We start from the raw sequence: 16,465 nt of genomic DNA on the forward strand, positions 1-16,465 counted from the left end.
CATCATGCAGGGTCTCCACCAGAGGAGGAACAACTCACTGAACATGAGTCTGTCCTTGGAGGCTTCATCACAGAGGATCAGAGCTAAGGCGTGGGAGACCTACCAGATCTTGAAGCAATGTCCGGTGAGTGACCATGTATGTGTGTGCAAACCATGTGTGTGTTGCTTGGGTGATGTGTTCTGCGGTTGTCTAGTCAAGACTGCTATGGATCACCCATGTGGTCCTCAAAAACATTCCCCCGCCTTGTGTTTCCCTTTCACAGTATCCCTTCTGACCACAGTTCACTTTTTGCACATGATTAATCCACTTGGCCTTCAGCTTTCCTCTTGCCACAACATTGTTCATACTCTTTTCCTCTTCATTCAGCCTGACTGATGAAATGATTAGCATATTTACCAGACATTTTTGTGGCCTACTGTCCCAAATGTGACGTACTTCTCTCATAGATTTCACCTCCCTTGCGCAGCGGGCGTGCATGTGGTTGGGGATGTGGGGGCACCACCATGTCCACCGGCATGCCCCGCCGGGTTGCAACGTTGTGCAGGACACATGCTGCCACTATGATCCTGAACATTACTGGGGGCGCATATAGCAGCTGCACACAAGGGAGCGAAAGCGTGACTTGAGCACTCCAAATGTGCGCTCCACTATGCCCCGGGTTGCAATATGGGCTGTGTTGTATCTTACCTCGGGTGGTGTGGTGGGGTTCTGAATTGGCGTCATCATGTAGGTGCTCAGAGGGTAGGCACTGTCCCCTGGGGAGGTGATAATGGTTGTCATTAGTGGGGTAGTCCCATTTCTCAGTTTGTGACATGCATGCATGTGCAGAGGCATTTATACTCACCAATTAGCCATGTGTCGCCAGGCCGGCCAGCTTCCAGGTCCCGGTTTAGGGGTGACATTCTGAATATGAAACTATCATGGCTGGACCCTGGATAGTTGGCATATACTGAGGTGATGATTCCTTTGGCATCGCATACAACCTGCACGTTGATGGAATGCCAGTGCTTGCGGTTCCGATAGATATGCTCAGTGGCCCTGGGTGGACGTAGAGCCACATGGGTGCAATCAATGGCACCTAAGACTCTGGTGAAGTGTGCCACCCCGCAAAATTGCTGGACGACAGCCTGCCTTTCTGCACGTGTTCTGGGCATGTATATGTGCCTGTGGACTGAGGGGCGTGCAGTCATGATGGCCGACACCAGGTGTAGGCAGCGTGACTGAGTGGCCTGTGACACACCCCCCACTATGGCACTTGTCCGATGAAATGAACAGTAGCCAAGAAGCAGAGTACATTGAGCACCTTTTCCAAGGGGCTCAGTGATTAGGAGCACAGAGTGGATGATGTGAGGTCATCCTCCCACTCCCTCACCAGGTCTAGGATTATGTGTGGTGGAAACATGTACCTCCCATTCACCTGGTCATCAGGCATCCCAAAAAGGCTGGTCTTGGGTAAAAAAATGCAGGGCCTGGCTATCCTCCTCCTCCTGCGGTGTCCCACAACCACTGCTGCGAGGAACGGTATATTCATCGTAGCGTCTGAGCTTGTTTGTTGTTTGCACGCAATTTTATGCTGCACGGGGCCACTTACGCCTGCTTCCTGCTGGCGTACGTGTTTCCGGATTAGCGCGCCTTTTTTGGCGCATGCCTTTCCCCTGTTCGATTCCATGAATACGTGTTGTTAGCGCGTGTGTGGGCGTTGTGAGCATTTACCTCCTGTACTTCCCCCGTAATGCCCACATTTTCACGCGTTGTTCCCTATTCTGCGTGTTACACCCCGTGTTCCACCCACTTTTCTGGTGTGCGATATGCTTTGTGCGCTTTCCCTGTGCACGTAGCGCTTGCAGTTTAGTGACATGTGCACCCGCGTGTGCCACCCACGGATTTGGCGCACATCCCAGCTTTTACTAGCACAGCGTATTCCATGAATTGATCAACGGCCTCCTGCACGATTTCTGCACACGTGCGCTGCAATTTTCACGCTTGCGCTACCCTTTTCGGTGCACATTTATTCCATGAATTACCTCATGTGTGTTTCGGCCTCTGCTGAGTTTGTTTCCTTGTTGCTCCACTTGTTTTCCTGCCTTCATCAGCACAAATTAATTGACGAACAATCAATGTTTCCACATGAAAAATTAGATGCTTGACCTTAACTCTGTTAATGGCTTCCTATAATCGTGGCAGTTTCAGAGACACACTCATGTTAAATTGTGTGAGAAACATTTTGGCAACCCATGCTGCATTTCAATGTCTTAGAAAGAATCTAAAACAGGTTAACAGACATGGACTTCGGTGTTCTTTTTCTATGCGAGTTGTCTTTCTCACTCATGGATTGTTGGTTTTTGATCATGCCAAACCAAATGGGGTTGGGCACATCTCTGAGCTGCATTATTGCTTGCAGAAAGTTGGTTGTGTCAAACCATGGGCATCTTATGTTGCTTTCAGTAGTGTGTATCTGGAACAGAACCATAAGGCACAGAGAAGCTATGGTAAACAGACATGGAGCCTCATTACGAGGCATGCGCTCCCGTAATGAAGGCTGCCGGTACGGGACCGGCACCGTTCATTACGGGATGCGCAATTATGAGGTTCCCTTTGCGGGACCCGGTAAGGACGCCTGGTAAAACCAGGCATCCTTAGCAGGTCCTGCGAGGGGAACATGGAGCTAATAACGGGACGCTATTAACGGCACCGTTATTAGCTCCCTCCCCATTCCCATTGAGCCCTATGGTGGCTCAAATGGGAATGGGGATGGGTTCCTTCAATGAGGAATTACAGGGTCCTCCAATGTCGGAATTATTCCTCATTGAAGGGACCCGGTACTGGGACCCGCTTTGGAGGCAGCCATGCCCTTATTCAGCGCATGGCTGCCTTCATTCCATAGTCGTAATGAGGCCCATGGACTCGGTTCTCCTCTTTCTATGCTTGCTGTCATCCTCATTCTTTAATGGTTGTTAACCAATCATTAATCAAGTGGTGACTCACTGGTGTATCTGGTGAAGCAGTTTTTACCTCTTCCATTGTCGGTGCAGGATCTGTGAAGATATTGGGCCTCATCAGGAGTTGGACAGAGTGGTAAAAATACTGCATTACCTCTCCACCCAATCCTGAGTTTGGAGGAAACTTGGAGCATTCACCTCCAGCTCTGAGATGGAGGTGAATGTGTCGTTTTTCTCGCCCATGTTTGGTGCAATTACCGTGGCGCATTTACTGCAGCGGTAATTGTGCTGAAAATGCTCCATTGAATCCCATGGACTCCGAAAAAATGGGGACTTACCCCACCACCGCAACTTGTAATCTGGTGCTAATAGCGCCGGACCAAGTTGCGGTTACGCTTATTGCATTGGGCAGTATCCCACCGGATTTACCGCCAGGATTCCACTTAACCCCTGATAGAGCCCATTTTCTACTTGTACATCTGTTCCCATTTCATGCAGCTTTACCACATGTTGTTAATGCAAGCTGGGTGAACCTTATGCAGTTCTACCCAAGCAACGCGTTGGTTTACGCCTCTGCTGTTGAAGCTGTGCCACCTGGGCATATGGTTAAAGATGTAGTTCAGGTTTGTAAAGTTGTTGCTTTATGGCACATTTTTTCATTTCTATTGCACTGCAATATTTATCTGCGTGCTTTTACAATGCTTTCATTGACTGGAGCGATAAACAATGCATGGGAATACATATTAAAAAAGTGGTTGAAGGTGAACACCATCACGAGACCTAAGGTTTCTCAGACATACAGAGAAAATGAAAGCAGATTAGTAATGGAAAATGTCATATCCTGAACATCTGAATGCAGCCCACAATGCAGCTGCTATTACAAAAAAGAAAAGAGCACTGGAACTAATTGTATTTGCATTCCATTCAAAACAAACAGCTGATATTGATTTGGGGTCAAACCGTTGGAAGCTGAACGCACCAAAACAAACAGCTTTTATCCTGCTTAATGAATGCAATTGGGTGGTTTGCCAGGATCTCCATTCTAGTAAAATATTACAAAAGGCTGTCTGGTGTTTTACAGTTAAAGTAATACATTATCATCACTCTAAGTTTCATGAATTCATGACAACATATTTCTTCAATTAAACAGAAGCCATAAAGCCATGCCTCTGGTGCAGAATAAATCAGCAAAAGCTGGTACAATATTTCTGGCTAGTTATAGGAAGAGAACACTTGCAGTTTTATTGGTGAAGCCCCTCCAAGCAGGGTTGTTGCTTCTAAGGAGAAACGACTAAGACAGCACCTTTTTTATGGTCACAAAGCTGGGGGATTCAATCAAACCTCTACAGATAGGACATGGCACATAAATCCATTCCCCATGCTTGATGTGTTGGAACAGGTTTCTTCCTTCCATGAATCACAGCTTCTGAGGTCTCCTTATCACCACCCTTGCAACAATGACAAAAGATGATGATATACAAAGAGATCTTAGTATCCGGGCAAAAGTGATACCTTAAGTACTCCTTAAATGCAATTACCAGTTAGCACGAAAATAATCCTGCATACTTCACACGGTGACCCACTGAGTAGTTGCAAGAACTGCAGTTGACTGAGGTCAAAAGACAACTTGGTGAAGAATTACTTTGCAGAATAATCATGAATAAGCATGTGCATTGTAATTATCGTATGTGTGGTTCTTTTCATTGAGCATTAACAAACGCATGCAGCCAGGCTGCACATCAGCAGAACAATGGGCCTCATTACGACCCAGGCGGACTTCGCGGTGCTAAATGCACCGCGAAGCATGGCGGAAAGCCGCCGATAGCGCCATGGGGGTTGGCGGATTTACCGCCCCATTCCGACCTCGGCGGAGCGGTAAATCCCCAATCCCCATTCTGCCCTTCCCCATTCCCATTTTCGCCCCATAGGGTATAATGGGAGTGGGGAAGGAGTTAATTACGCCACCGTAAAATACGGTGGCGTAATTAACAACGAGGTCCCGTAGCGCCATGGTTTTCTCCGGCTGGTAAAACCAGGCGGAGAAAACCTCCATGGCGCTACGGGAACTCGTAGTATGGCGGAGAGGTACGCCATGCACTACGCTGGCGTAATACCCTCTCCGCCAGGGTCCTAATGAGGCCCAATGTGTGTTTTGGTGGACTTGAGATTTTGCAAACATTATACATCTTTCTGAGAGCTCGGGCTAAAACGGCATAAACAGGTCAAGTGTGATTCACTTTCAGACTCAGGGCCTCATCAGGACTCGGGCGGTAACGCCGGCGGTATTACCGCCAGTGGTATTAGCCGTACCGCCGAACTCCCCAGTGCTAATAGCGCAGGATCACGAGTTTGGCAGTAATGTAATTCCCCATTCCCCATTGAGCCCATTCGGGAATGCCCCATTCCCCATTGGGCTCAATGGGGAAAATTCATGCTCTTACCGCCGGCGGATTTCCCACCGGCGGTAATAGCGAGAATTTTTGGCGGATTTCCCCCCAGCCAAGAGCTGTCTGATGCGTAGGAAGATCTTTCTGTAGATGGGGAAAAGGATTTTAATCACCTGCGGAGTGATGAGTCGAACCCCTCCTTTCCCCTTTTACTCTCTCTTTAAACCACCTCTGAACCTTCCCGGTAATTCTCACCTTAAGATTTGAAATGAGGAGCTCTCCATCCTGCTTCTGGTGCAGGGGTGCGGTAGAATCCAGTTACTTCACTGGTTATCGGACGGGCATTCAGGTCCAGTTGCTTCACTGGTTTTTTGGATGAATAAGGCGCTTTCGTAAATATATGACTTATCAAGTTCAAGGGTTGTTCTCCCTTCCTTTTTGGCCATTATTTTCAATGGACTGCTTTTAGTGTTTTAGCGCAGGTGCAGAGCGAAGATTCCACGTAGAGAAGACAATTCAACGAGCTGCAACGAGCAACGCGAGGAATCCAAAAATAATGTATTTTCCTTTATGATCGTCGGCGTGTTGGCTCCGGATCCCATGCAATATCAGGTAATGTCCTTTCTTCACCTTCTCTTCCTCTCTTCTTCCTTTTAGGTGTTCCAGGACTGAAGCAGGCGTGGCTGGAGTCAGGATGCAAGAGCAGACACGGTGAGCGTCCAGCTGCTAGGAGCAGAGCAACGCGAAGCGTGAGCTGCTGTCTGGGCGTGGCTTAAATAGCCTCCAAAGAAGTCCCAGGCATGTATCCTTTCCCAATCAGGTATGTATCCTTCCCTGACCACGCCCGAGTGGCAAAAAGTCCCACAGGTAAAGTAGTTCCTTTCAGGCCTCAAAGAGGTCTGGATCTGGCAGCATGGTCTGCATCAGGTAAGTCCACCAAAAGCACTCCCTTTATGAGCCTGGCGCCAAAGGCGCCAGGACTGATGTCCAAAATGAGCCTGGCGCCAAAGGCGCTAGGACTGTGTCCAAAGGGCCCCTATTTGGGGTTGCTGGACCTTCCCTTGGGTACCTGATGTGTGCTTCCGGGGCTGCCGGTCTTAGACTGGCTCTCCGGGAGTATGCATCATGACAGCACTCCCCCCCAAGGCTCCTCCCAAGATCGTTCTCTCCGGGGGTCTCGGTTTGTTTGGGAAATTCCGGTGGAACCTTTTGACTAACCGAGGCGCGTGCACATGGTCACTAGGCTCCCAGGATCTTTCTTGAGGCCCGTATCCTTTCCAATCTATTAAATAGTACAATTTGGACTTTGACACCTTAGAATCCAAAATGTTCTTCACCTCGAACTCGGGTTCTCCATTTATTCGGATAGGTTCTGGTGGCTTGATTAGTCGGGTTCCAGGTTGCATCGGTTTCAAAAGTGATACATGAAAAACAGGATGAATATGCATATTAGCTGGTAGGTCGAGTTTGACGGCCACCGGGTTGATGATGGCCGTAACTGAGTAGGGCCCCACATATCTTGGGTTAAAGGTTCGAAGTCCCTTGAGCGATAAGTGTCTGGTAGCTAACCATACTTGGTCTCCTACTTGGTATTGAGGTGCTTCACTTTGATGTAGATCAGCATTCTGCTTGTACTTTCTCTTGGCTTGCAGTAAATGCGCACTTGCTTCCTTGAAGGCTTGAGTTATTGTAGAATGTAGATGGTTTACGGCAGGCATTTCGAGGCTTTGAGGTGAATCAAGGTCTGAGGTCTGAGGATGATGTCCATATATGGTATAAAAAGGGCTTTGTCCAGTTCCCGAGTGTATTGAATTATTGTATGCGTATTCAGCAATCCAAAGGATATCTTTCCAATTACTTTTGGATTGATGCAACATACACCGTAGATATTGTTCAAGGGTCTGATTTGTTCTCTCAGTTTGACCATCGGTCTGAGGATGGTGACTGGTCGACAATCTTACGTCAATCTGCGCCAGCTGACAGCACTTTCTCCAAAAATGGGAAATGAATTGGCTTCCTCGGTCAAAGACTAGTATGGATGGGAATCCATGTAAGCGAACAATGTTTTCCAGAAATTCCTTAGCTAGGACTGAAGCTGAAGGCAAGCCTTTTAATGGAATGAAGTGGGCCATTTTAGAAAATAAATCCACTATAACAAGGATAGAGTTATATCCACAGCAAGGGGGCAGGTCCGTAATAAAATCCAGTGACAAGGTGTGCCAAGGTGCTGGTGGAATGTCTAAGGGTTGAAGAAGACCAGCTGGTCTCCTCTTTTGTCCTTTGTTTTGGGCGCAAATACCACATGACATCACAAAAGATTTAATGTCCTTTCGCCAAGAGGGCCGCCAGAAATGTCGTTTTACCTTTTCTTCCATTTTGGCAATCCCTGGGTGTCCTTCAATCAGGGTATCATGATAACGAGAAATAACTAGTTCTTGTAGTTCTTTGTGTGGCAAAAATAGGCGCCCTTGGAAGTAAGGTAGGTCATCCTTAACAGTAAAGTTAGATCCCTTTAAAATCCAATCTTGCAAGACTGTAGGGTCCAGGAGTTGCTTAACTCTAGTTTGAATGTCCACCAGAGTTTGTCTGGTAATCATACCCAGAATTTTTTGTTTGGGAATTATTGGTACTGGTTCTGCGCTTGTATCTATTTCACCCATTCCTATTCGGGAAAGGGCATCAGCTTTACCGTTCTTGCTGCCAGGACGATAGGTGATTACAAAATCGAATTCAGCAAAGAACAAAGCCCATCGGAGCTGACGTGATGACTGGGCTTTGGCAGTTTTCAAATATTGCAAGTTCCGGTGGTCTGTGATCACCGTGATGGTATGTCTAGCGCCAAGAAGATAGTGCCTCCAAGCCTTAAAGGCAGATTTAATGGTCAATAACTCCTTATCGGTGACTGCATAGTTAACTTCAGGTGCTGAGAATTTCCTGGACCAAAAGGCTACGGGGTGTAGTTGATTAGATTCGGGATCTCTTTGAGACAGAACAGCTCCCATGGCTAAACTGGATGCGTCGGTCTCAAGTATGTATGGAAGATCCAGGCGCGGGTGTTTCAGTACTGGTGCGGAGGTAAATTTGGCTTTCAGCTCCTGAAAAGCCTGTTCGGCTTCCCCAGACCATTCGAAGCGTTTATTTTTCTTCAAGAGTGCAGTGATGGGTTGAACGATCCGCGAAAATTCCGGGATAAATCTGCGGTAAAAGTTGGCAAAGCCAAGCATGCTTTGTACGCCTTTCACAGAGCTAGGCGATGGCCATTGGAGGATGGCATCCACTTTTCGTGAATCCATTCGGACTCCTTTAGGTGTCAGGATGAAACCAAGAAACTCGACTTCTGTGGTATGGAAAACACACTTTTCAATTTTCGCAAATAATTTGTGTTGGCACAGTTTCTCTAGAACTGCCTTAACATGCCTTATATGTTCAGATTCCGAAGAGGAGTATATCAGAATTTCATCGATATATACGACGACACAAACATCTAGGAGTTCTCGAAGAACATTGTTCATGTATTTTTGGAAGGCTAGCTGGGGCGTTGCACAATCCGAAAGGCATTACTTAGTACTCGAATAATCCGTATTTGGTACGGAAGGCGGTCTTCCATTCATCGCCTTCTTTTATTCGCACCAGATGGTAAGCCCCCCCAAGATCTAACTTGGTATATATGCAGGCCTCCTTTACTTGGTCAAGAAGTTCGGGGATCAGGGGCAGAGGGTAACGGTTTTTAACAGTTATCTGGTTCAATGCGCGATAGTCGATACAAGTTCTGAGGTCGCCTTCTTTTTTTGGCACGAAGAACAGGGCCGAGGATGCAGGAGACTTTGACGGGCATATGAAACCATTGGCTAGGTACTGATCTAAATATTGTCGCAAATGAAGATTTTCAGGCTCCGTAAGAGCATAAATTCTGCTACACGGGGGTTGCGCACCCGGCATCAGATCAATTTGGCAATCGTATGACCTGTGAGGGGGTAGCGTGTTGGCCTGTTCCTTCTGGAAGACGTTTTGAAACTCCATGTACTCCGGCGGTAGCTGTAAAGTGACAGGGGTTACTGTAGCCAGGCCTATCTTTGGATAACAGGTTTGTGCGCAATCAGGAAAGGTTATCCTCTTCGCTCGCCAATCAATTCGAGGATTGTGTGTTTCTAACCAAGGGATTCCTAGAATTACTTGAAACTGCGGGGCCTTGATTACGTCAAACACAACAGCCTCCCGATGCCCGTCCTGACCTACTAGTGTCACCTCTGCAGTGGAATGTGTTACTGGCCCAGAGGCAATTTCGGATCCATCGACTGTGGTGATGACTTCTTTAGTGGTTTTTGGACGAAGAGGGAGGTTGATCCTAGAAGCCAATTCATGATCCACATAGTTCCCAATAGCTCCACTGTCGATGTATGCCTTTATAGCATGCAACTGTCCAGGCTGTTCCGGATTCACAAGCATCATTGGCATGATGAAGTGCGAGGTCTGAGAGTCAGTTTTCAGGCTCGACAAGTGGACCTCTACGCTTGTCGGGCGTGGTCTTTTCCCGAATCCGGTTCCTTATGATTCTTATCCGCGGCTCCTACCGTTTTCTTGGGTGGTTTCACCAGGCAATCTCGTAAAAAGTGTCCAGAAGCCCCACAATAAAGACACAATTGCATCTGTCGTCTTCTTTCACGTTCCTTTTGAGATAACGGTCCTTTAACCCCTCCAATTTGCATAGGTTCAGTAACATCGGCATTCTTGGGGTTAACGTGGGTCTTGACTAACACGCGAGTCTCAAACTTGGACCGATCTGCTTTTCTATTTTGAAGCCTATGGTCTAATTGGACCACTAAGTCTATATATTCCACACAGTCTTGGGGTGGATTTACAACTTGGGCTAGAACATCTTTAAGTTCCCCACGTAGACCTCGATGAAATAACGTGATTCTCTTATCCTCTGGCCACCCAGTCTCCACTATCAACCTATTGAAGGTTGCGATATAGGCTAATAGATCCTGGTTACCTTGTCGTAAGGACAGAAGTTCGTTGTCCAGGGCCTGTCCCTGAGAGTGCCGAGCAAATAATCTTCCCATGCGTGTCTGAAAACCTTGAAAGTCTCGGAGTATCGGGTCGTCTTGAGTGACCAGTGGAACCAACCAATCTGCAGGGCAGCCGCTGAGATATAATACGAAGGCTACTTTGGTTTGGTCGTTAGGAAAGGCCCCCGGTCTGCAAAGGAAGTGTAATCGGCATTGATTCATGAATACAGCAAATCTTCTGGGGTCCCCCGCAAAACGTTCAGGTGGGGCCAATGGCATATTTCCCAGTAGATTCATTTGCACAGGGTTGCTTGAAACCATTGGGGCGGGAATACCCCCCGAACCTGGTAGAGGAGTTTGTCCAGCTTGACATTGCAACAACTGCCTGGCAAGGGCATCAGCTCGTTCCTTAGATACAATTAGTTCCCTCCTGAGAGTGTTTGTCTCCTGACGTGCGGAATGCACTTCGGCCCGTAATTCCCCCAATAGGTGGGCCAGCTGATCGGTTTCGGAAGTCTCCATAGCGTCCGGGTGGGAAATTGTAGGAAGGCTTCGCGTTCTGTAACGCTCACCTGACTCCCACGGAGACGCTGACCAGGCCTGGGCTGCTGCGGCCTCTTCTAAGGTGATGCGCAGGACTCGGAACACCGACTGGGCCAGATCCCCAAACCTCGCCTGTCTGATGCGTAGGAAGATTTTTCTGTAGATGGGGAAAAGCATTTTAATCACCTGCGGAGTGACGAGTCGAACCCCTCCTTTCCCCTTTTACTCTCTCTTCAAACCACCTCTGAACCTTCCCGTTAATTCTCACCTTAAGATTTGAAATGACGAGCTCTCCATCCTGCTTCTGGTGCAGGGGTGCGGTAGAATCCAGTTACTTCACTGGTTATCGGACGGGCATTCAGGTCCAGTTGCTTAACTGGTTTTTTGGATGAATAAGGCGCTTTCGTAAGTATATGACTTATCAAGTTCAAGGGTTGTTCTCCCTTCCTTTTTGGCCTTTATTTTCAATGGACTGCTTTTATTCTTTTAGCGCAGGTGCAGAGCGAAGATTCCACGTAGAGAAGACAATTCAACAAGCTGCAACGAGCAACGCGAGGAATCCAAAAATAATGTCTTTTCCTTTAGGATCGTCGGCGTGTTGGCTCCGGATCCCATGCAATATCAGGTAATGTCCTTCATTCACCTTCTCTTCCTCTCTTCTTCCTTTTATGTGTTCCAGGACTGAAGCAGGCGTGGCTGGAGTCAGGATGCAAGAGCAGACACGGTGAGCGTCCAGCTGCTAGGAGCAGAGCAACGCGAAGTGTGAGCTGCTGTCTGGGCGTGGCTTAAATAGCCTCCAAAGAAGTCCCAGGTATGTATCCTTCCCCAATCAGGTATGTATCCTTCCCTGACCACGCCCGAGTGGCAAAATAGTCCCACAGGTAGTTCCTTTCAGGCCTCAAAGAGTTCTGGATCTGGCAGCATGGTCTGCATCAGGTAAGTCCACCAAAAGCACTCCCTTTATGAGCCTGGCGCCTACGGCGCCAGGACTGATGTCCAAAATGAGCCTGGCACCTACGGCGCCAGGACTGTGTCCAAAGGGCCTCTATTTGGGGTTGCTGGACCTTCCCTTGGGTACCTGATGTGTGCTTCCGGGGCTGCCGGTCTTGGACTGGCTCTCGGGGAGTATGCATCATGACAGATACAACAATCCTGCGCAAGGAGCTTCAGCAAGAAGCTGAAAGCATGCTTTTGCAAATCTGTCCTGTGTTTTACTCTTTTGAAAGTGTCGAAAAGTAAGTACCAAAAACAGTGATATAACTTTTCTGCCTGGACAGTGGGCCTAACCCTAAGCAAGGACAACTGTCTACTCTGATTTCCGTATTGGGGAATGAGGCATGGCCAAAGCCCAGGCACCATGGATTTTGGAGACTGACAATGACTGCAAACTATGAGCACTGGCTATTGGTCACATTATGAGGGTGTAGTGGACACTGTACTCGGATGCAGAGTCGGTGCAGTGGATAGCAGGGGTGGTTTGGTGGGGCTGGAGTCATGGTCGAGCCTTATGCCCTAGGCAACTCAACCGTGACTTGCATCCCCAGCATGCGCTGCTGATAACGACACACATCCGTCTGCAAAAGATATGTTTGTTAAAGGAGGTTTACAGTTCTTTCATATATGTTAAAAGAGGAATTATGTATTACTTATATGCAGAGATGTAACATCAAGAAAGATTTTCACTCATTAAAACCTATGAAATTCAGCGAAAAAACGTTTTTAAAGGGACGTTATGGTTAAGTTGCACTAATAAAATCCTATGAAATTCAGTGAAAAAATGTTGTTAAAGGGGCGTTATGGTTACAAGTAAAACGGAAAAATCCCAGAAATTCACCAGGTAAGCAACCATAACTCACGCTACCATCGTGCATTGTTAAGACTAACACCCAGGACATCAAAGATGACATCACAAATGTCATTGATGACATCACTGATGACAATACACGTGAAATACATTTTGATAAAAAGTCTCTACAAGGAGTTGTGTTTATATTGTTGATAACAAGATGTCAGGAGTTATCGGGAGACCTATCATGAACTACTTAATCTATTAAAGAATTTACTCATCTAATATCATTGTATTGGAGTGTTGTTGTTAATACAGAAATCTAATCATATATAAACATAGGCAATGACTGCAGCATGCACCATAGAAGTACATTATTTATAAAATTGTAATTTTGGATAGTACAATAATGAATGCTCCCTTATCAGAGTTTTGAGTAATGTTAAACATGTAATAACTAGCTAACAATGCAAGATTTACATGCACTTGTGCTGGTACAAACAATACATATGAAGCACCACAATGCTTACAAATCAGAGGCACATACAGGGAAACTAAAGTAAGGAAGAAAGAAACTGCATCATCAGAAAATATTAATGACTTTAAAGTTTATCTTCATGTATACAAATGAATTGTGTGTTTGAGGCCTGCTCATTTCCCCATGTATGTGCACCATGAGCTGAGACCAAACCCTAAGGAAAGTACTTAAAGAACATATGACAAGGTTAACATCTAGATATAGAGCACCTTTTTACATTTTATTATTCTGACTGCCAGTGAACAAAACCACCTGGCCTATATATGTTAAGGAGCAAAAACAAGTGGCCCAGATAGGTGATGTCATCAGTGATGTCATCAATGACATTTGTGATGTCATCTTTGATGTCCTGGGTGTTAGCCTTAGCAGTGCACGTTGGTGGCGCGAGTTATGGTTGCTTAGCTTACCATAACTGGCGAATTTCAGGTTTTTTTGGTTTTACTTGGAACCATAAAATCTGTTTAACAAAGTTTTTTCTTTGAATTTCATAGGTTTTTATTAGTCCAACTTAACCATAACGTCCCTTAAACAAAGTTTTTTCAGTGAATATAAATATATGTATATGTATATATATATATATAAAATTCAGTGAAACAACTTTGTTAAAGGGACGTTATGGTTCCAGTTCCAAGTAAAACCGAAAAACCCTTGAAATTCGCCAGTTATGGTAAGCTAAGCAACCATAACTCGTGCCACCACAGTGCACTGCTAAGCCTAACACCCAGGACATCAGAGATGACATCACAAATGTCATTGATGACATCACTGATGACATCACATGTCTGAAGCCCCCGTTTTTCCTTTCCTGACATATCTAGGCCACATGATTTTCTTCAGTAACAGTCAGGAACTAAAAATTGTAAATGTACTATATTTGTAGACTTATCCTTCAAGTATGTTCTTACAATAATTCCCTTATGGTCCAGTCCTATGAAACATATACATAGGGGAAGACACAACCTTGAAAGACAGCAATCCTTTTTGTGCATTAAAATTATCAGTAGAGTTATCAGCAATCATTTTGCTGCATAAAGGTAATCAGTTAAGTTATGAACAGTTTCTGCTACTATTGCTATTTCTTTTCTTACTTCAATTCCCTTGTATATATTCATATTTGTATGTGGTGTTATCTCTTTGTGATTTGTCTATAATAATGCAATTATGTAGTAAGTGGGTTTTATTACCTACTTATCATAAGTTTCACTGTACGCAAAACTCTAATATGAAAACAGTTATCATTTCACTATTCAACATGGCAAGCTTATGAATATTGCACCTCCATCATGTATGCTTCACAAAATGCCTATGTTTCTACATGAGTACCTTAGTATACTGGATTGAAGTTAATAATAGAATGCTATTTATATCAATGCATAGCTTAATGCACTGATTAGCACTTGATATTTATTCCAATAATCTTTGACACTTTTTTAATTAACATTACACTAAGAATCCCTTGTACAGACTTTTCATGAAAGGTACATGCACATGTGATGTCATCAGTGATGTCATCAATGACATTTGTGATGTCATCTTTGATGTCCTGGGTGTTAGGCTTAACTGGCGAATTTCTGGGGTTTTTCGGTTTTACTTGGAACCATAACGCCCCTTTAACAAAGTTTTTTCACTGAATTTCATAGGTTTTTAGTTGCGCAACTTAACCATAACGTCCCGTTAACAAAGATTTGTTACTGAATTTCGTAGGTTTTTAGTAGCGCAAGTTAAACATAAACTCCCTTTAACAAACGTTTTTCATTAGCACACAGACAATATACAAAGATAGAGTGTAAAAAGCAATTTCTCAGGGATGGCTTTACACAGAATGTTGCAAAGTAAGAATTTATGCTCGTTCACAGTGAAGGTCAGCTGCTTCCATTTTTTGCTCCAGGACCGGAGTGGCCCACGACTCGCACTATGAGGTTATGTTGTTTTTGACCTTGACAGACAGGGATCGTGCCAAAAGACTTCTTTTGAAAGAGGGGTGCAAAAACGTAAGAGACGATAAGGATGACATTTCTGAAACTAAACCGCTTTTATATAATATATCACTATGAGAAAGATCATTGGCACAGACGGAGTCGCATTTAGGGACTGCATTACGCGTAGACAATGGAAAATGCCAATATCATGTAAGTAACCCTTTAGATTATTTTATACCGGAATATAATAACAATAGCGTGGCATTAAAGCCTGGTTAAGTTGTACTTGTTCGTTCAATGTGGCATATTGTTTTGTACTGCGCACTATCACCGCCGAAGTGGTCCCCTGGCGCTCAGACGGCTCTGAAAAAGTCAGAGGAGAGAGGGTGGGTTAGTGGGAATAAGTTAACATACTCCGTTGCACTATCCTCGCTAGCAAATAGTTTCACGCCCTAATAAATAAAATGAATATTTTTAATGAAGATCGGCTCGTGAGACTAATTTATGTTTTTAAAACAGGTACATCCTTCCCTACTGTCAATGCCACGATTTTCAGACCCCGGCCGACGGATTCTTCAACTGCCAGGTGCAGCTACTTCTAAACAACTTCATGACCCTCACCATCTTATGGGACAATCGCCAAGTGCCAACATGTCCTTACGCGGTACTAGCGGCTAGAAGCAACATACCAACCATCATGGTGGTATAATGCCTCGTTGTTTGAACAGCCTTCCGATTATCAGTGCGACCATAGTGCTTCTTTTATCATAAACCAACACCCTGTTTATCGCAAAGGAACAGCGCGTGACTCACAATTAACTTTTGTGGATCGACAGCAAAGACAAATGCAAATCGCTGAATATTCTCTAAACATTTGATGTCAAATAAAAGTACTTTATGAAATGTACAATCTTGCTGTATGCTTTTAAATTACAGTTTCATATTCCGAATTGTGGCGCACTGTGTTGTGAGATGATCTGTATTGTTTTCCGGGTTGTGTATAAAGTCGTGAAGGACTGGAGACGACTGGGCCTTAGGCGGTACTAACGGCTAGAAGCAACATACCAACCATTATGGTGGTCTAATGCCTCGTTGTTGGAACAGCCTTCCGATTATCAGTGCGACCATAGTGCTTCTTTTATCATAAACCAACACCCTGTGTACCGCAAAGGAACAGCGCATGACTCAAGATGAACTTTTGCGGATCGACAGCAAAGACAAATGCAAATCGCTGAATATTCTCTAAACATTTGATGTCAAATTAAAGTACTTTGCGAAATGTACAATCTTGCTGTTTGCTTTTAAATCACAGTTTCATATTCCGAATTGTGGCGCGCTGTGTT

Source organism: Ambystoma mexicanum, chromosome 10 (assembly GCF_040938575.1).
Source record: "Ambystoma mexicanum isolate Mex_15411 chromosome 10, UKY_AmexF1_1, whole genome shotgun sequence".
NCBI lineage: Eukaryota > Metazoa > Chordata > Amphibia > Caudata > Ambystomatidae > Ambystoma > Ambystoma mexicanum.